Consider the following 22,393-nt stretch of genomic DNA (forward strand, 5'->3'; position numbering starts at 1 on the left):
AACAACTACCACTCACCATGTTCTTCATCAGGTAAAAACCCCAGCTACACCATCAGTGCCTCCGAGTGAACCTGAAGCATCTAAGAGTGGAGTGGAAGTCTCTTCACCGCCACCACGAGCTTCTTCGCCTCTTTCAGAAGAAAATGATGACGATCCAGCGCCGATATCTGACGATGAGGCGCTTCCTGAACTGACGTAAAGGCCTCATTATACCTGTGCAGTAACACCATCATCGTCATCAATTAATCATCACATTCATCGAACTGCACAGGTATCTCATCATCGTCATCGTCACCTCAAGATATTACGCTACTGTCATTGGTGAGTGTTGAACATACGTGTTAACATCTCGTATGAGAGAGAGTGAGTGAATGTATAATAATTATGGTTTTATAATTACAGTACAGTAATGTACGTCTCATATGAGAGGGAGAGAGAGAGAGAGAGTGTGAATGTATGTACAAGGTTTTACAATTATTGTACTGTACAGTACAGTAAATATATTTAAGTAAAATATGGTACTGTAAATAGTATACCTGTACAGTACATTTGTTCACTTTATACTTACCTCTCACTTATGTAATGTTGCTCATACATGGGTGTTTTATATATATATGCCTACCTAGGGAGGGGCCAATGCTACTGCAGTTCCTAGGAGCTGTCCACTTAGTTAGTATAATAATTTGCTCAGAGTCCCTTCTGCACCTGTAGCCAGCCTCTGCAGCCTTGCTTGAAAAGACCTCGCGCTCTGATGAGCTTCTGACAGTCTGAAGCCTGTCAGGCAGTGGACAATCCCTGGTGGAACTTCGTGGAATTGGGATTGTCTGAGCGACTTCTTTTGAGGGAGAAGCCTGGGAAGTCTATGGGGATCTAGCAGGTCGGGGAACCCTCCCTTCCTTGGCCCAGAGCAGGTGCGAGGATCCAGCTCGACCTTCTGATGGAATTTCACTTTGTTTATAACCTTGCCTGATGAGCCCGAAGGAGGAGAGGAAGGCACATGGGCAAGCAGGTTAGAGTCAGTCTAGGGCATAAGCGTCCACCAAGTGATCAGTGGGTCTGAAACTGGTGAGCAGGGTACACTGGGAGACGATGGTTCTTGGGGTAGCAGAAGAGACCCTGTGTAAGTGCCCCACAGGTTCACAGATCTAGGCACACTTACTTGCGGGTGCAGGGTCCTCCGTGAGAGTCTGGTTCAGCGGCTGGAGTTGGTCCCTGCAGAGCGTTCAGTTTTCCTGCACAAACCGAGGAACAGGGCCACCTGTTGCTGTCTCTGCACAGAAGAGAAGGTCCCTCGCAGCTTTGAACAGGGAGAAGGAATGGGTACCTCCCTGTTTCCGGATGTAGGCTAGAGCCGTCGAGTTGTCGGCGTGAACAGCGACTGCTTGGCCTGAGACGTGGGTCGAAAATTCCTGGAGAGCGAGGTGAATGGCCAACAGTTCCTTAACGATGCGGAGCTTCTTCTGTTCGTCCGACCAAACTCCTGACGTCCTGAGGTTGGCTAGATGTGCTCCCCACCCAACATTGGGCCAGCGTCCCAGGGAACTATCTGCAGGGATGGTTGTCTTGGGAGATCCAGACCCTCCAGCCTTTCGGCGACCCTCCACCAGAAAAGATGCCCACTTGACGTCGGGAATGTTGAAGACCGTGGAGTCCGTTTAGGTCCTTCTGTCCCAAAGTCCCTGAGGAAAAACTGTAAGTCTCATGTGCAGAGCGGCCCCAACCACAAATTGCTCCGCTAATGACAGAGTTCCCAGAGCCATCCCCTGACAGGCGGAGCAACTGTCCAGGAGGAGAAACTTCTCCACTGTCTGAAGGCAAGAGGAGACCCTTTTGGGAGACAGAAAAGCCCGAAAAGCTAGACTGTCCAGAGTCATCCCCAAATAAAGAATCCTCTGTGAAGGAACTAAGCTCGACTTTTCCGTGTTTATCAGAATCCCTAAGTCCCGAGTGTAGGGTTCTGTGAAGGTCCTCATGCAGCGGTCCCTTGATGTGACGGAGTAGCCAGTCGTCTAGGTACAAGGAGATCCAGGCTCCCTCCAGGTAGACCAATGACCCCTGCTCAGGCGAAAGTCTGGTGAACACTTGCGGAGGCTGTCGACAGGGGCGAGAAGCAGAGGCGGAACTGGTAAAACTCTGTCCTTGAAAGCTCAAAGCGAAGATACCTCCTGGAGTCTGATGTACTGGAATGTGGAAGTAGAGGCATCTTCCATGTTGAAGTCACCATTAATCCCCAGAGTTAGTGCCTGAAGAACTGGGCGGTTCGTTTCCATGGAGAACTTGGTTTTCACTAAGTTACACTTGAGGCACTACGTCGAGGCTGACCTCCAACCCCCTGATGACTTAGGAGGACTACAAACAGGCGGTTGTAGAAACCTGGGAATTTGACACGTCCTGCACTACTTGATGACCGCTTTTCCCTAAGAGAGACCGGACTTCTGTCTCTAGGGCCACGGCACGACTGAGCCTCTTGGTATGCTGTCAGGAAATGGGAGAAGTGGAGAGAGGAGGAGGTTGGGCGGCGACGGCAGATGGTAGCCTAGCTGGGCACTTGCACCACCACTGATCTGCACCTCTGTCTCCATTCCACTCCCAAAAGAGGCTGAGTCTGTGGCCCCCACCGGCGCATGGGGACAGGGATCCTACTTACTGGTATGACGACCTTGTGGCTTCGAGGAGAACGCTGACCCCTGGGTGGAGCGGGACCTTGGTAAGGTTTGGACCTGGAGTTACAAGCGGATGCCTGTTAAGAGGAGATACCATCTTGGTCAAAGGAGGCGGGAGCAGGCACCAGGTCTGGTGGAAGACATAGACAGGATAATGTGTGGCGTACTCTTATCCATATTTGACAGGACGTCTTTTCACTACTGCTTCTAGATTTAATCCATTTTTATTTGTTCATTTTCCTCACCTTTTGTATGTCTTTTTTCAACCGCAATTTCATTTTCAGAAACTTTTACAACCTAGCATAGAAAGCTAGATTAAGTTTTCCATGTTAAAGCTAAGAAAACCTTGACATATAAAATTAAATTCTTTGCAGCAAAAAAAAAAAAAATGTAGTAGGGAAACATGAAGTAACCATCTAAGAAAAAACGAAGATTATAATTCAATTTGATTCAAAAGAACTTCTTCAGGTAATCGTCAAAACAACTTGACCTGGCATTTTGTCACCTTTCACCTTTACTAACTGATACTTATCCTTCAGCTCTTCCTCTCAATCACCTTCATCTGCCAAGGGTGAACCTCTGGCAGACCTTAACGCTACACCTTCTCTGGCCAACCAGGAACTGTCCAGCCGGGATGCAGACACTGGGTCTACCCTTACAACGGCTGTCACAGCAGTCGAAGTAGGGAGCCTTTCCGTAGCTCCTAGGGCTGCCTCTGATCCTGCTCCTGACAGCACTTCTGGCCTTTCCCCAGAGTCGGTGCCCTCATCACCTCATAGGAATGGCGTAGCCAGACCTTGGAGGAACCTGAAGAAGAAGAAGAAGAAGAAGGGGCAGAAGAGATCCAGTTAACCAATAAGAGCCACAAGCTCTCCTTGGCACTCGTGCTCCATTGGCACAGTGTCGTTTCCACCTCAGAGTGATCCTGGCACCTACCCAGAGGAGGTAGCCTGCGTGATCCCTGCCCAAGTAGACTAACATCTAACACCCTTGTCATCTTGTAGTACTAACCTTATTAATAACCTTACGATAAAATGATCCGATTCTCAAGCTGGTACACCCCTGACCGCTTACCATTATTAACCCTTCAGGTTAATTATTGCGTAACCCATAATTAATTGCATTTGGTTAGGTCAGTGTCATTTAATTTAGTACCAGGGCCATAGGATAGTAGACCACATCAATAAGACACATTTACCATGTACCCGTTGCCTAGGAGTAGACTTCCCCTGTCGTCAGAGACAGCCAGTAGAAGTCTGCAGATACCTTTGCTTAGGCGTTAGGCTCTGCTGTAGTAAGTAAGTTAGGAAAACTAGTATCCCCTCCTAGCAGTTAGGTAGGTCCTTTTAGCTAGCTGCAGTGCAAAAGCACAACTCATTCAGGGACGCTAGCTGACTAGTTGAGACGAATAACTTACTTACCCAAGGTCTTCATGCCCAAAAGGGAGTGGATGCCTTTTTAAAGGGGAGAGCTTTCACGTACAGGCAGTTCCCAGGTTACGACAGGTCCGGCTTATGACGTTCCGAGGTTACGACGCTTTTCAAATATATTCATCAGAAATTATTTCCCGGTTTACGACCCATATTCCGGGGTTACGCTTGTATTTATAAAATTCGCCCCTTCAGTCCATTAGCTAGGAAATCAAATTTAATGGCACCTGGAGGAGACTCTGCTTATGTAGGCCTACGTCCATATCACCTGATTTGGGGGACCATACTGACCTCTTAACCCCAGCATCATAAGATTTTGGGGGGGCAGAAAGCCGTTAGGGACAAGAAGACCAGTCAGGGCCATAATTGGGCTGCTATGCTGACCCTAAAGAGACTTAGCTATAAGGCCTAAACCTTTTGAACTGTGTGCTGGCTGTTGATTGCTATTTCAGATTGACCGATGTCTTGTGCCCAACCCTAAAAATCGAATGAGAAGAGATCGTGACCTCGCTGCTCACACACACTCTGTCACAGGCCACAAATCATCAAGTCGGTGTGGTCTCCCTTTCCCTTCACACTGGCAAAGTTTGAGACTCCTGTGGCCAAAATTCGTCTTTTGCAAGTGAGCTCCATGCACAGATGAAATAAGGTACGTCTTGAAGTTGCAATCTACTGCCAGTTATCTGTTTCTTCTAGTGAATTTCTCTTCATTTTCAGTGTTTCCAACTTTTCATTCTCCTACAACAAAGAATAATTAGAGCATTCCCACACCGGTGTTACCATGTGCTACTCAAATCCAATTGATCATATCCTCCATTGTGCATAAGTGATTTCATGTGAGAGAAAGTCATTTGAGTTGAATGTTAACCTAGAATTCTCTTCCAGAATCCTGGTATCTGGCTCTTTGAGCGGTCTGCCGCTGCCATGTGAACCATAATAGCCTTAGACGTTTAATTGCCATCCTGCCATGTGCAAGTCTTCTGATTAAGCAGTCTAGGGGCACTAGACATAGTTCCCCGCTTTCAATCCAGTTGCATTAACCACCAAAAAATTGTTTAACCAGTCTGCAGTAAAGTTATTAGCATGTTGAACTATTTCAGGGCTGTAGCCCTTTCAGATTCAGCTATTTGCTACGCATTGTCTAGCTTTTATTGCACTTGCACATTGTATGTGCTTGCTTGCTGCTCAGTCAGCCTTTTCACATTAATTTCTTGATTATTCCATTTGTAAATAAATTCAGTTTAAAGCATTTACTGGTTATTTTTTAACAAGGCAACCTCCACTTCTCTGTTTACTTAGATGTGATATCAAGGTAAGTCAGTTTATTCGTTACATTTATCACTTATATTCTGAGCGCTGTGTGTTGGCCCTTAAGGCAGTTGATAAAAAAATCCATTTTCCTTCTTCCAACCAGCCTCAGAATGTAACAATATATATATATATATATATATATATACACATAAATATATATATACACACACACATATATATATATATATATATATATATATATATATATATATATATATATATATGTATATATATACATATATATATATGTATATATATACATATATATATATATATATACATATAAATATATATATATATTATATATATACATATATACTATGTATATATATATACCTTATGTATGTATATATATATATATATATATATATATATATATATATATATATTTATATATATATATATATATATATATATATATATATATATATATATATATATATATATATATATATATATATATATATATATATATAGATATATAGAGTGGTATGGGTGACAGAGGGGATTTAACACTAGTGTATAAGAGGAAAGGTGAATGGTAGAATTTTGAGTGAGAATGTAATACAGATGACAGAAGGATTAACAGGGGAAGAACAGTAAGGGGTTTAGTCAAGGAAGAGGGGTATGTGAATCATGACTATGAAACATTTGCGTGAGAAGCTTGAAAGTAATTGGAAAAAGCTCAGTGGCATACATGGACTTAAAAGTGATAAAGTATTTATAATGGAAGTGAACTGTATGTCATTTATATAAGAAAGTGTGACTAGTTTGCTGTAAAAATGGGGTTGAAACAGGATATTTAATATTTTTATGGCTGAAGTGACATACGAACTCAGTGAAAAGGTGGTAAGTATAGTTGTAAAATTGCGGGATAAGAAAATGGATCATGAATAAAGTGTGGAATGGATATTTCATTTGCTTTACGACTTGAGGACTTGAGGACACATCGTTCATCAGAATGGGCCAAATTTCTGGAAGCCATCACTATGAATGGAATATACATACTCGACCACCCTGAAAACTGAACAAACTAGTGGCCTGTCATTCTGGTAAAATCGCTGACCAGGATGTGAAGAATCTCTTTTCTGTTGAAAACAATGACAGTTCAGAAAGCAGTGTGAGCGGATATCTAATGTTTTTAGACATAATATTAGAAATAAGAAAACTCACTTGAAATGTCAGCTGTAATGACGTATGAAAAACTACAAAATCTAAAATAACGAAATCAGATTTTCATAATTACTGAGGAATATCATAAAGGATATATTTCTTGCATAACTGTTTTGTGGGACTTTTAAAATTCTGAAACCTGAGCCTCTTGCAATATTGTATTTCGCAAGGAAAAATTGAACGCGCTCTTCCTCTTTCCATTCTCGTTTTCTCTCTCTCTCTCTCTCTTCTTACTCCTGTAATCAAGTCTTTCTTTTGTCTCTCTTACACTTGTTTTGCAGAACTGCAAAATTGGAAAATGACTAAATGCCATGTCAGTAACTGTTTGGCAATTCCGGATATCAGCCATTATTTTAATTATTTCTTCTGTTTATTGTCGTTTTTGAAGACGTGTGACCTTACATAGTTCAACAAATCTAAAACAAAATTTCAAAAAGTGCAATATACATTGAAAATTATATTCTTGCAAAACTAGTAGTTGAAATGAAACAGTTTCCAATAAATAAAAGTCACAATGTGAGTTCCAATCACTGACAGCTAAAGTCTACGTTTCCTATAATTAGCTACCAAGACCTGAGATTCCCAAACTAAGAGTCAAAATCTGACCTTCTATAACATACACTTAAAGGGTAACAGTCCTTTACTATTAACAGTCAAAATTCGGGTTTTCTAGAATTTTGCCTGAAAACTGTTGTTCTAATTGTAAGTTTTTATAACTAAAAAATAAAATCTAACTGTCATACAGCTAACAGCCACAATTGGTGGTTTCCACGAGTCGTAACGGGGGTGTCTTCAACAGAATAGTCAAAACGGATGTGTTCAATGATTAGAGGTCAAAATACAAGAATTTTAAAAACGTATCGTGCAAGCCAAATTCCGAATGCCTTATATGAACGACAAAATCAGGTTTCATACAATTTCTTCCTTCATGAGAAAAGTATATTTTCCTTCACGACTAAACTTTACCTTTCTCCCATTTTTCCACTTTCTCCTTTTGCCCTTGGCCTGAGACAGAAAATGGAATAAAGAATGTCCGTCCCATTGGCCTTTGGACAGTACATAAAACAACCCGTCTATCATTAAACTGATAAAAAAAAAACTTGAAAATGACAAATTCTTGACCGTCCTTTACACGACCGCGATCCTTCCGTGTGTCTAAATGCGCCGAGGGTAACATACCGGAAAGAAATGTCGACTTTAAAGTAAGCAAGGAGCTAATGGCGCATTCAGCTCTTAGAGAATTCTATTTCCAGTTCAAACACGAGGAGAAAGCGGGTATTCATTTTAAAATGGATATATTCTTTGAGTTTTCATTCTCAGGAGGAGGCTCTGCAGGTTTTCAAGTATCTGACGCAGAGGCTACTACTACTGCTACTACTACTACTACTACTACTACTACTACTACTACTACTACTACTACTACTACTACAATAATAATAATATAATAATAATAATAATATAATAATAATAATAATAACAGCTGAAGGAAATGGACAAAACACCCAGACCTGATTCAACTTGTGACAAGATCCAACAGAGACCATAAACAAGTGGGGCACTTTGTCAGGTCAAATCAATTCATAAAGAAAATCATTAAAACTTCAAGATGAAAAGGGAACGAAAATAAAGCGTATCGACACTGATTCAAGCAACTGGAAAAATATGGAAAGTGGGAGAAGGAATCTGTGAATGCACGAGGCAACTCATACGGACCTATTATAGAGAAAAGTATTCTTCAAAAATTATTTTTCAAAAATTTTGCGATAATACTTTAGAATAGAATATAAAATTTAGGCCAAAGCCCAAGCGCAATTCAGTGGTGAAAATGTCGAAACAATTGTTGGGAGAGGGTGGAAAGTAACATGAAATGAAGAGAAGGTGAACGAAGGTGTCGTAAAAGGAATGAGAGGGGTTGAAGCTAGGGACCGTATCTATCTATCTCTATCTATCTATCTATCTATATATATATATATATATATATATATATATATATATATATATATATATATATATATATATATATATATATATATATATAATGTATACACACATATATATACTGTACATACACATATATATACATAATTTTTTTCTTATTATAAATTCTGCATCTATTCTGCTTCCTTCCTTCTCCTCTTTCCTCCCAAGCTTCCAAATTATACACCCTAATCATCCCCCCCTATCGTTTTCAGTCTCTCCTAGGACAAAACCTCCTCAAAGCACTCTGTTCCAGCTAAGGTAACCTTTTACCTCTTCTCTGTGTCTACATTTCCCACCTTTTCAACTCTTCTTACTCCCCATATACCAGGCAAGCAGTTCATTTCAGCATCTTTACCCTACGTTTATCATCGACACATCATTTTTGTGACGGAAAGCTACAAATCTTTGGCGTATTTTTCATAAATTTTACTTTCACTCTGAAAACTCATCACCCTCAGCACCCCAGTCTCTCCTGGGTCTATCCATGCTTCACCTAAATTTCTCCCTTTACTCACAAACTTCCGGACAAAACATATATAAAAAAAACATGATCTAGAAACTTACTCTTATCATAAATTCTTTTCCCTAAACTAATTCACAATCTCAATCTGACCATATATCTTCCCCGTTATAAGTAATAATATGCATCCATAATTCCAACTGTTACTTTACCCTACACACACCGTCATTCCATAAAACTTTTTCCCTCATCTAGACAGACGTTGCATACCAACGACAGCCGCTAAATTACGTTTTAACCATTGCAACATTTCACTTGGAATTCCATTAACTCCTGATGCCTTTTTATTATTCCACATTTTGACTGATATGTACTCACAACTTTACATTACCCTCTTCCACTCTTGCATTATGTGCGGCACATTCTCGTCAGTCTTCCAAAATAGACAATAAAAATACTCACAACACTGACATACGACTGCTTTTCTATAGGCATAGCTCCATTTACATCTTTTACCTGAGTTCCACTTCATTTTAAGTGAAAACACACACATGAAATAAATTCTCTATATATAAATGTATGTATAAATGTATCTCTGTATAATCTAAATTCTCTATATATAAATGTATGTATACATGTGTCTATGTATAATCTAAGACTCGCATGATAATAAAAATCAAAAGCATGAAATGACAACATTCCCCTTGGCAGTTGATGAAAACTCCCTTTCCTCGTTTACGTCAGTCTGCCTGTCTTAGAACGAACACAAAAAATTCCCCCCTCGTTAACTGTTAGGAGGACCTGATATCGATTATAACTGCCCTCCCCCAAAATAACCTGCCTTTCATACGTAGTGAGGGGAAGCTGTACCGTACATTCAAATGTCAGAGAAGGTTATAGAGTATATCTGTAGGTCCTCCCCGGCCTTTGGATAGTGACATCGTCCCCGGAAATACATATATATGTTACAGTCAACATGCGTAATCAGTCATTACGCGAAATGCCTGAAATTTCAGTCAGATAGCAAAATGCACTTAGGGGACATTTGATCACCCCAGGAGCTAGTAATAAACACGGCGAAACAGGTGGTCCTACACTGTTTCGCCGTGTTCTTCGCCTGAGGTAGAATATATTTCACTTGAGTACTGGCTCTGGGGGGATCAAGAAGTAGCCCTGCATTTCGCTATCTGACTGAAATTTCAGGCATTTCGCGTAATGACTGATTACGCATGTTGACTGTAATATATATATATATATATATATATATATATATATATATATATATATATATATATATATATATATATATATATATATATATATATATATATATACAGTATATACACAAGTGTTTCTCCTTTCCTCCTTTCAGAGAATACAAATATTATTCATGAATATGAGAGCATGTCCTTTGATTATTTGTAGATTATAGAGGTTTTTGACGTCATCATGTACTATTTTTTCTTACTCTTGCTGTGTGTGTGAGGGGGCTTTAGTTTGGCTTTACTTGTTTCTATTGTTCGTAGGCATGGCAGTGATAATTTTGGGAGTTTTAATGTTTTAAGATGTTAAAGCTTATTTTAATAGTTTTATTGATAACTTTGAGGGTTGATAGGTGACTGGCTGTGCAGGTATCTCTGTTTTTGGCCAGTTTTGTATTTGGGGTTTATTCACTCAACAGGTTCTCCTTTTCTTGCTTGGGGCTAGGGTTTGGGTTGGATTATATTGGGTACATTTTGATTTTATTGAGTTTCTGAATTATAGCTCTTGTTGTTAGGAGGAGTCAGAAGGTTGAAAATTTTAAAGATTTTGATAGCGTGTTTTTGTTAGTTAACGTTTTCTTGTTATTAAGTTTGGTTTTAACATTTTCTTGCCTTGATTATTTAATATTTTATGTGTGTTTTGAGAGTTCTTTAATTCCTACTATAATTTTAATTTTGGGGTGGGGGTACCAGCCTGAGCGATTGCAAGCAGGTGTGTATATGTTATTTTATACTTTGTTTGGTTCTTTACCTTTGTTAATTTCTATTTTGAGTCTGTATAGAAGGGGTGGCTCTGTTACATTTGGCTTGTCTTTGGTTCCTGAGTGTAGGGTAAGTCTGTTGGGTGTTTGATATGTTTGCAGTATTATGGCTTTTATTGTTAAGCTGCCTGTTTATCTGGTCCATTTATGATTGCCTAAGGCCCACGTGGAGGCCCCAGTGGCGGGGTCTATGATTTTGGCTGGTGTCTTACTGAAGCTGGGTGGGTATGGTTTAGTGCGTGTCTGTCCTCTTTTTATTCACTCAGATATGGCTTTTAGGTGGCTGTGGGTGTCAGTGGGTCTGTTAGGTGGCATTTTCATAAGTTTTATTTGTTTATGTCAGACTGATATCAAAGCTGTAATTGCTTATTCTTCTGTAGCGCACATGGGTTTAGTGTTATGTGGCCTTGGGGTTTTTAGGTGGTGAGGTTTGTCTGGCGCTGTTTCTGTTGTGGTAGGACATGGTCTTTGTTCTTCTGGCTTGTTTTGTTTGGCTAATATGGTGTACGAACGTCTCGGCAGATGTAGATTGCTAGTTAGGAAGGGCTTGCTTAATTTCATACCTACTATGGCTTTATGGTGATTTTTGTTGAGGGCTGCTAATATGGCTGCGCCTCCTACTGTTAATTTATTGGGTGAGATTAGTCTTATTTTAAGGGTTGTCTCTTGGGCATTGTTGGCAATAATTCAGGTCGCTCTGCTTTCCTTTTAAGGGCTGCTTATAGGCTTTACATGTTTTCTTTATATGGGAAGTTTTCTTTGTTGCTCTGGCAAGGTTCGAGAGTATTTAGTTTTAATACTTCATTGATTGCCTTTAAATGTTTTAGTGTTGAAGGGTTCGATTTTGGTTTGTTAAAAGCTTAAATAGTTTAAATAAAATGTTGGTTTGTGGATCCAAAGATATAATTTTTTATTTTAGGCAGTGTTGTGGAATAATAAGATGAATTTAAGGTGCATGGTGTTTTATTAATTGTATCTATTGCTAGTCTGATCACTTCTCTAAATTTACTTTTTTTTCTGGTTGTTGTTATTTTTTAGACTGGGAGTTGGTCAGAATCAACAGGGCTAGTATGGAAATAGCTTTGATTGTCGATTGAATGTCAATGATGTTTATGTCTTTTGTTTGTTTTATTTCTTCTATGGTTTTATTCTATAGGGGTGGTTATATGTCCAGGGATTATAATATCGGGCGTTTTATGTACTTGGTTTTGGGATTTGTTCTTTCTATGCTCTTGTTGATTATTAGCCCTAATATAATTAGTATTTTGTTGGGGTGGGATGGCTTGGGCTTAGTGTCTTACGCTTTGGTTATTTACTGTCAAAATGAAAAGTCTGCTGGTGCTGGTATGTTGACCGCCCTGTCTAACCGGGTGGGCAATGTTGCTATTTTACTTAGTATTTCTTTGATGCTGAGTTTAGGGGGATGAAATTTTTATTTTTATGTGGGAGGAGAGTCTGTTGCTAACAGGTATGTTATCTTTTTATTTGTGTTGGCGGCCATGACTAAGAGGGCTCAAATTCCATTTTCTGCTTGGCTTCCTGTGGCAATGGCAACCTGACTTGTTTCTGCTTTGGTCCACTCTTCACGCTAGTTACTGCTGGGGTCTATCTTTTAATTCGATTTAGTCCAAGACTGATGTCTTCTTTTGCCAGTACTTTTGTTATTATTGTTGGGGTGTTTAACTATATTTATGGCTGGGTTAGGGCTAATTTTGAGACTGATTTAAAGAAAATTATTGCTCTTTCTACTTTGAGACAGTTGGGTGTTATAATCACTATTTTAAGGCTGGGGTGGGCTACTTTGGCTTTTTTTCATCTACTAACTCGTGCTTTGTTTAAAGCTCTTGTTTATACTGTATGTGCTGGATCTATTATTCACAGGGTTGGAGATTATCAAGATATTCATATAATAAGGCTTTTAGTCAATTTTATGCCTGTTAGGGTGATGTGCATTAATTTGGCTAATTTAGCTCTTTGTGGTTTTCCATTTTTAGCAGGGTTTTACTCTGAGGATTTAATTTTAGAGGTGGCTTTCTTGAATCCTTTGAACGAGGTTTGTTTTTGACTATTAGCTTTAGCTACTGGCCTTACTATTTGTTACAGGTTTCGTTTGGTCTATTACAGGCTCAGTGGTGATTTTAACTTGAGTTCTATTTCTTCAGTGAGTGATTCTGATGTTTTAATGACTTGGCCGATACTTGGGTTGAGGGCTGGGGCTGTAGTGGGTGGGGCTGCCGTTTCTTGGCTTGTATTTCCATCTCCTATTATAATTTGTTTGACTCTGCATATAAAATTGATTGCTTTGGCTGTTAGCCTGGTTGGTGAGGTTTGTGGGGTATGCATTGAATTTGATGGTAGAGAATTATAAGCTTAAGTCTTTGAGATTATATCCTGTGGTTGTGTTTTCTGGTTCTATGTGATTTATGCCTTTGCTGTCTACTATTGGTGCCAGGCGAAAGGTTTTAGGAGGGGGCTCTGTTTACTCTGTTGGGGGACGGGGGTTGATCCTAGTATTATGGCGGACAAGGTATTTATAGAACTTTAATAAAATCTTCTGGTTATCTTCAAGCTATTCAGGAAAATAGAATTAAAAATGGTGATTTTATTAGTTTGATTAGTGGGATTGCTATTAATTATTTAAACTTGAGAAGCTTGACATTGAAGCTGTAAAGGAGGCAGATTTGCCCTTGAATGTTTTAAAAAGATTTGTTACCTTTGGCTCTACAATGAAAATGTAGCGTGTTAATTACACTATAAAAACTTGGGAATAAAGACGGAATTTAACCACCTGAGACCGAAGTTTGAAGCCACCTCCCCTTCTTGTTTTTCGCTTAGTTAGAACTTGAGTTCAATGGTACCATTAACAGTGGTATACCTCAATTTGGTTTTAACTAATTAATTGAAGGTATATTTACCAGGGCCTGGGTCGAAACTAGGTGCGATGCTCACTTTTCAACTAAGATCAGCTCCTTGGAGCACCTTATAAGTGCAAATCAAATATCATAGTTGACTGTGATCTCTTATTCTGATCATTCTAGGCTCCTTGTATTAATTCGTGTTAGAGTTCCAAGAGTAGGATAAAAAGAAAGAATAGGCCTGTCACAGTTCATGTTTTTACATTTGTGAAGGTGATAATAGTGGTTGGGGGAGTAAGAGAGTAATTTCTACATTGAAAATCAAGAAAATAACAGCAATTAGGAAGAATCGCAGTGAGAAGGGCAGACGAGCGGATCCTTTAGGGTCGAATCCACATTCGAATGGGGATCTTTTTTCTTGGTCGGCAATGGTTTTTTTTAGCTAGAAGGGTAGAAATAATTATAATTGCTATTGAGACAATTAAAATGATAGTGATGAGAGTAATTGCGATTAACACTGATTATCCTGGAAATACCAGACACAATTGATTGGAAGTCAATTGTACTATTTATACTAGATAATCATTTAACTATCCTCCTCATCAGTAGATTGAAATGTTTAAGAATAGTCACACTATGTCTACGAAGTGCCAGTATCAGGCGGCTGCTTCAAAGCCGAATTGGTGGGCTGATGAGAAGTGGCATATATATATAGTCGGTATAGGGATACGAGAAGGAAGCAGGATCCAATGATTACGTGAAGCCCATGGGAAACCAGTGGCTACAAAAATTGTTGATCCATATACTGAGTCTGCGATTGTGAAGGGGGCTTCATAATATTCTATGGCCTGAAGGGCTGTGAAGTACATGCCTAGTGTAATAGTGAGTGCTAGACTTTGAAGGGCCTGGGTGTGGTTGGATGCGAGAAGAGCATGGTGCGCTCAGGTTACTGTGGCCCTGAGGCTAGTAAAATTGCTGTATTAAGAAGAGGAATTTGAAAGGGGTTGCAGGTATTGATTCCTGCTGGTGGTCAGCATGTTCCTAACTCTACTGTGGGGGATAGTCTACTATGGAAAAAGGCTCAGAAGAATGAAAAGAAAAAGAGGACTTCAGAGGCAATAAATAAAATTATTCCCCATCGGACACCGTTGACTACTTTTGATCTGTGAAGACCTTGATGTGTTCCTTCTCGTGTAATGTCTCGTCATCATTGGATTATTGTTAATAAGGTTGCTGTGATTCCTAGAATTAAGAGGTCTGTATTGAATTGGTGGAATCACTTTACAAGTCCAGTGGTAAGTATTATAGCTCTAATGGTTATGGTCTGATGTCAACTAGGTGGTAGGCATGATGTCCGTGTTTTGGCATTAATTTACTTCTCTAGCGTAAAGGGTTCTTGGAGCAGCAAAAACATAAGATTGAATTACAGCAACTGCTGCTTCTAAAATTAGAAGAAGGATCTGGGCTAATACTAGTATGGATACTGCTGTGTGGCCTAAGTGTGGTCCTGTGTTTCCTATTAGTGTTAAGAGAAGGTGTCTGACGATTATGTTGACTGCTAGCCGAATGGCCAGGGTTCCTGGGCGAATTACGTTTCTAATGGTTTCGATCAATACTGTTACTGGTGTAAGTGGTCCTGGGGTTCCTGCTGGCACGAGGTGGGCGAATATGTGTTGGGTTCGGTTGATTCATCCGAATAGTATAAATGCTGTTCATAAGGGCAGAGCTAAGGACAGTGTTACAGTATTGATACGTGCCTTGTTCTTGTGAAGATGTAAGGTATGAGTCCTAAAAAGTTATTGGATACGGTAAATCTAAATAGAGAGACGAATATGATAGTTCTTCCCGGGTTGGTTGGCCCTAAGAGGGTTTTGAATTCTTTGTGTAAGGATGCTGTTACTGAGGATCATATCAGTGAAGAGAGTGACGGTATAGCTCAAAATGGGTAAGGGATAAACAATAGCCTGAGTATTGTGGATGCTCAGTTTAGAGATAGGTGGTTAATCCTAGAGATTGGGTCAAATCTTGAGAACAGGTTTGTTAGCATTTTCAGTTTGCTTGGTCCGTTTTTATAGGGGCTACGTGCAGGTCAATTGTAATGGGTGTTTTGATAAAGTGTCTTGAGATGATAATTTTGGCTAGTATTACTGTAAAAAATATGTACAGGTTTAGTCATAATAGGGGGCCTGTTTGAGGGATTTTAAAATATTACTGTAATAATTAGAGCTTGACAAGCTCGCGTTATGTTTTAACTAATTTTAATCATTAGAAGTAGGCATAACTACTATTGTAAGTTTAAAAGACTTACACTTGCTTTCAGTCAATTAGTGAGTTATTACTATTAGATGAAGTTCAATTTAAAAGGATTTAATTGAAGTTCTTTATATGACAATTGTCATGAATCTGTGTTTTGCTCCGCAGATTTCTGAACATTGTCTGTAGAATAGCCGTGGTCGATTGATCTGAAACCTGATTTGATTAAGTCGTCCAGGTACTGCATCTGCTTTTACTCCTTGGGCCAGAACTGTCCATGAGTGAATAACGTCTCCTGCTCTAATTAGGGCTCGAATTTTGGTGTTTATCGGCAAGATTGTTCGGTTATCTACTTCTAGAAGTCGAAATTATCTTTCTGTGATATCTCGTCTTGACGCTGTGTATGAGTCAGATCTGATCTGAGTGAAATCTGAGTTTTCATACCTTCAGTATCATTGTCGGCCAATGGCTTTGAGGGTCACTCTTGGGTTGTTTACCTCATCATGCAAGTATAGTAGACGCAGGGATGGAAGGGCAATAAAAATTAGGATAATTGCAGGCAGAATTGTTCAAATTGTCTCGATAGTTTGATGTTCTAATAAAATTTGGTTTGTTAGTGAGTTGAAGAATAGAGATGAGAGTATGAATCCGACTAGGGGGGTGATGAGGATAAACTAGTATTGCGTGGTCGTGGAAAAAGATTAGTTGCCCTATAAGGGGGGATGCTGCGTCTTGGAGGTTAAGGGCTTTTCATGTTGCCATTGCTTCTAAAAGAAACTAGGTTTCCTATTAGGAGCTTAAATCCTATGCAGTGATCTGCCATTTTAGATAGCTGTTAGGGGGATTTCTTTGTATCGGTGATCTGCTGGTGGAAGGTTGTGTTGTCACTCGGTAGAAGTTGGCATGAATAGGGAGAATAGAGCGGGTCGCTTAGATGTAAGCGCTTCTCACACTACTATGATGAATCCCAATACGGCGATTAGGGAAATTAATGATCCTACTGAAGATACAACATTTCCTGTTGTGTAAGCATCTGGGTAGTCAGAGTATCGTCGAGGCATGCTATTTAGCCATAAGAAGTGTTGTGGGAAGAAAGTTAGATTTACTCCAATGAATATAGTTGTGAAGTGAATTTTTAATCATTTAGGGTGAAGTGACAGCCCCAGTAAATAAGGGGAATCAGTGGGCGATTTCGGCGAAGATGCCAAATACTGCTCCCATGGATAGAACGTAATGGAAGTGGGCAACTACATAATATGTATCATGGAGGATAATGTCAGTGGATGAGTTGGCTAGGACTACACCTGTTAGTCCTCCTATGGTGAATAGGAAAATGAATCCTAGGGCTCAAATTAATGAGGGGCTGTAGGTGAATTGCGTACCATGAAGGGTGGTCAGTCATCTGAGAGTTTTGATTCCTATTGGCACGGCAATAATTATTGTGGCGGAAGTGAAGTATGCTCGTGTAGCTACGTCTATCCTGACGGTGAACATGTGATGGGCTCAGACAACAAAGCCAAGTACTCCAATTGCCATCATGGCATAGACCATTCCGAGTGTCCCAAATGATTCTTTTTTCCCTGATTCTTGCCTTACAATATGAGAAATTATGCCGAAGGCTGGTAGGATTAGAATATGTACCTCTGGGTGTCTGAAGAATCAGAATAGGTGTTGGTAGAGAATTGAGTCACCCCCTCCAGCAGGGTCGAAGAAAGATGTGTTTAGGTTCCGGTCTGTTAGAAGTATAGTAATGGCTTCGGCTAGGACTGGTAAAGAGAGAAGTAGAATGGCTGTTAAGAAGACAGCTCATACAAATAGGGGTAGCCGGTCTGAAGTTATTCCAGGGGCTCGTATATTGATTACTGTGGTGATGAAATTAACGGCTCCTAAGATTGAGGAAACCCCGGCTAAGTGGAGGGAGAAAATACCCAGGTCTACTGAGGCCCCGGCGTGAGCGGTGCTGGCTGCTAGGGCCGGGTAGACAGTTCATCAGGTGCCAATGCCTCTTTCTACTATTCCTCTAGAGAGAAGTAGTGTCAGAGAGGGAGGTAGGAGTCAGAATCTTATGTTATTTATTCGTGGGAATGCCATGTCTGGTGCCCCTAGTATTAGTGGTACTGTACTAGTCAGTTGCCAAAGCCACCAATTATGATTGGTATAACTAAGAAGAAAATTATTACGAATGCGTGGGCATTGACAGTTACGTTGTAGATTTGATAATTTCCAATTAGTCTGCCTGCTTGTCCTGAATCGGCCCGAATTAGGAGTCTTAGTGATGTGCCTACCATGCCTGCTCATGCTCCGAAGATAAAATATAAAGTTCCAATGTCTTTATGGTTTGTTGAGAAAAGCCACCGTTGCGTGGGTAGGTGGCCGATTAAAGGTAATGGATTGTAAATCTGTGCATGGGATTATTCTCTGTCCAGGCTATGTAGTTTAAATTTAAGACGTTAGGCTGCAATCCTGAAAATGTGACTATACCGTAGCTTATAAGGTTAAAGAGATTGGTACTCTTGTTGGGAACTTTGAAGGCTACTAGTATAGTTAACTTAAAACCTTAGAATTGAATTACAAGGGCTAGGGGGAATAGAATTGGCGTGAGGTTAATTAGGCTGAATACTGCTATTCTTTGTGAGTGGGTTGGTCTAAATGTTGCTATTTTGGGTGATTTTAGAGTAAGAGAGGTGATTCTAATTTGAGTATAAAAGAATAGTGTAATTAGGGCTCTTATTGTTAAAGATCTGATCCATTCTATGGATCAGATCTTCAACCATAAGAGCCCTAATTACAATAAAGTTTCCCAGTTGTCAGCCAAGCGGCAGGCTTCCATAAGTGTGGTGGGCAGCTTGTCGCTGAGATGTACCGCAAGGGGCCCAGGCACACATTGGAAGAGGTCCTCCAGCATGGTCCGGTTGAATAGGTCCACGAAGGTCGTGCATGAGAGCGAGTACCAGACTGGGTCTTGTGACAGGTCCATTCTGTCCAGGACCAGCCGACTTCCTTGGCAAGACCTCGGAACTGTTGTGTCCATTTCTCCGGGGTAATCTTGTAGGCCTTGGCGATGACCCTACGGACTTCAGTCATATCGCCTCTTTGACTCTGCGCCAGTGAGTGGAGGGCTGCCTTTGCTTTTCCTTCCAGGTGTTCGGTCAGCACTAAGGCCCTCTCGGCCTCAGTGGTGTTGAAATTGTCGAAGAGCGCCTCGACCTCTTCTAGTCATGCTTCTGGCTCTTCCTCAGTCCACTTGGGGACTAGAGAGTTAAGGTTTGAGAGCGGAGCATTTGGTGCAGCAGGTATGGGGTTGGAGGCTTGTTGGAGTGCTATAGCTTCAGCGCTTTCCTTCCTCGCTCTCTCCAGCTCGAGCTCCTTGTCTTTGAGGGCTAATTCTCTTGCTGTCTTGGCCTCTTCATACCTCCTGTGATCTTTTCGTTCTTCTCGTTCCACCTGGAGTATTTCATTCAGCTGTTCTTCCATCCACTGGGTGAGTTCCTGTCCGTGAACCCTGCTTCCTGGCCCATGTTCATGAGGGCTTGGTGCTGTAATAAAGACATGATTATAGTTTATGAGGAAGACCAGGGGAAATGGTCTGTGACGATGTGGAAGTGTCCCGTAATGTGGTGGCACCCTTCCAATAAGGTGACACTGTGGTTGAGTGTGCCGTGCGAAGGTCACACTGATGGAGCGATCCTGAAGGACGTCTGATCCTTATGGGTGGATACACTGGTAGGTATGGAAGTGATCCTGAAGGTATAAATTCCTTATGGGCGGAAACACTTAGGAAATGGGAGTGATCCTGAAGGCGCTACGATCCTTATGAGCGGATACACTGTTGTGGGCACTCTGTATCTCAGGTACAGGTGCAGTGGCATATAAGTGGTTACTTCGATTTGGTGGCACTATGGTGCTGGTGTGCTCCGGGGAGCAACGCTAGAAGGTCAGTGCAATCAAATAGCACTGAAAGAAATGGCACTCTGCTTGAGGTAGAAGGTAAGTAAGGACTAAGAGGGAAAGGAGAAAGGGTAAGTGCTTCCGTAGCTTAATTGGTTTGCAGTGCCTCAGATTAGTGGCACTATGGAAACGAAACCCTTGGGCGTGCACTCGTGGGTGGTTAGTCTTAAGAACTAGTGGTTGCTCCCTGATATGAGGAAAGGGAAGTTATGGGGTTTGCATACAATATGCGATTTGGTGCTTGCGGCATACGCAAGTCTTGGATAATGAATACCCACTCGTGCACGGCAATTGATAAATGTTATTAAATGGCGGTACGTACGCTCTGTGAAACGCAAAAGAATTCACTCCGCGACTGAGGCAATTAACGGAAAAGAAAAAGAGATGGGAGATAATTCAATGAACACTGGCGCGTATATAAATTTGAGTAAAGAAATAATGAAATGGGATCTTGAAAGATCAACGGTTGGACTAAAATTAAAAGAAACTCCTTATTGTACTTGGCTTTTATAAATTTGTGGGTTTATTTTCCAATACTCATTGATTAATTGTTAGTATCCCCTTTGTTATGGGGAAAGAAAAATCTCTCTCTCTCTCTCTCTCTCTCTCTCTCTCTCTCTCTCTCTCTCTCTCTCTCTCTCTCTCTGAGAGCTTATGGTAATGGAACGTATTCGTTCACATAAAATTTGAAATGTGAAATGTGAAAGTTCTTTTCAGTATCGTCACTTTTTTCTTCCGGAATATTTGGATCCAGTGAGGACTCGACTTTTATGTCCTTTAACAGCATGGACGTTATCTGGTTTTACTGCCTCCTCCTGTTTGCGCTGGCTGTCTTATTGGAATGGAGATTGACCTGACGTATAGGGCTGTTTGCAATAGGCACTACATGTTTTGTGTTGTATGGATGGCCTGAACTTTTGCTGGAACGTTCGCTCCTGGCTTATTCCTAAAGGGAAAAATATTGTTTTCGATTCTCTTAAACACTGGCTCTTGACAGTGCTATCACCCTTCTTGCTTGGAACATGTCACGTAACAAGACAAGAGAGAGAGAGAGAGAGAGAGAGAGAGAGAGAGAGAGAGAGGTCTCTGGTTTACAGCCAACAACGTAATTAACATAAAAATTATACAAATAAAAATGTTACACCTACTTACATTTTGAGAAGAAAAATAGAGATTCCTTATATCTAGGAGACGAAAATACTTGAGGTATTTTTAGAACTATTCTTAGATAATTCATAACTATATATATATATATATATATATATATATATATATATATATATATATATATATATATATATATACATACATACATATGTTTATATATACATATGTATATACATATATATATATATATATATATATATATATATATATATATATATATATATATATATATATATATATATATAATCAGAAAAGCTATATTATTCATTCATTTACCTCGAAGTAATATATATATATATGCTACCGAAGGGGAATTTTAGGTGATAATAAGTCCACCGTCCCGTGATCGAACCAGCGACGGACGGGGAATCAGGACTACAGTGACACACTAACCAGTCGGCCACAAGAGAGGTATCGATCCCACGGGACGGTGGACTTATTATCACCTAAAATTCCCCTTCAACATATATGAAAATATATTACTTCCGAGGTAGAGTGAATTGATATTAAAGGACGTTTGAAGCTATTGTATATGAATCACGGTGATGTGATAAATAGTCATATATATATATATATATATAATCTATTAATAACAAAAGATCTTTAAATTCAGTTTCCAGTACTATAGACAAATTGTTCCAGCTTCTTATGATTTACTAAATTCTCGGCAAATAGCACAAAAAGGGGGGAGATGAATGAAAGTTTCTCGGAGGTTAATGTCATAGAGGTAATGAAGATAAAGATTATTACACCCGGAGGCAAATCAGCCGATTATTCTAACTTGGATGTCAACGAAGAGAGAGAGAGAGAGAGAGAGAGAGAGAGAGAGAGAGAGAGAGAGAGAGTTTCTGTATGGATGAAATGGTGTTTCGCTATTTACCATAATTATGAGATCTAATTTGCACAATCTTCAAGTTATCGAATTATAGAGATTATATATTCATAATTATTTGTACGTCTAATTTTAAATAACCTTTTTTGTAGTTTAATTTCAAAAAGTAAATATAATGCAGTAATAATTCTACAGTGATGTGTTTAATGGAGTATTCAGCAGTAATATCTGTCAATCCCTATGCATACCTATTGTAACGGTCCTTTTCCTCCGTTACTAAAAATTAAATAACTCTTAT

The 22,393-nt window shown here is 40.0% G+C and overlaps 1 long non-coding RNA gene and 4 pseudogenes across 1 annotated transcript; 2 read left to right on the top strand and 3 right to left on the bottom strand.

Moving 5' to 3' along the window:
• The first annotated feature begins 2,880 nt into the window (after window positions 1-2,880).
• On the top strand, window positions 2,881-5,344 carry LOC136854816 (uncharacterized). The gene is made up of 2 exons (XR_010857815.1): window positions 2,881-4,742; window positions 4,979-5,344. It is a non-coding gene; the product is annotated as an uncharacterized lncRNA (long non-coding RNA).
• A 6,473-nt stretch (window positions 5,345-11,817) lies between these two features.
• Window positions 11,818-13,577, top strand: LOC136854870 (NADH-ubiquinone oxidoreductase chain 5-like; annotated as a pseudogene).
• A 1,685-nt stretch (window positions 13,578-15,262) lies between these two features.
• Window positions 15,263-15,942, bottom strand: LOC136854817 (ATP synthase subunit a-like; annotated as a pseudogene).
• Window positions 15,943-16,276: 334 nt separating this feature from the next.
• Window positions 16,277-16,910, bottom strand: LOC136854818 (cytochrome c oxidase subunit 2-like; annotated as a pseudogene).
• An 897-nt stretch (window positions 16,911-17,807) lies between these two features.
• Window positions 17,808-18,463, bottom strand: LOC136854819 (cytochrome c oxidase subunit 1-like; annotated as a pseudogene).
• Between the last annotated feature and the right edge of the window lie 3,930 nt (window positions 18,464-22,393).

This window comes from Macrobrachium rosenbergii, chromosome 30 (assembly GCF_040412425.1).
Source record: "Macrobrachium rosenbergii isolate ZJJX-2024 chromosome 30, ASM4041242v1, whole genome shotgun sequence".
Classification (NCBI taxonomy): Eukaryota; Metazoa; Arthropoda; class Malacostraca; order Decapoda; family Palaemonidae; genus Macrobrachium; species Macrobrachium rosenbergii.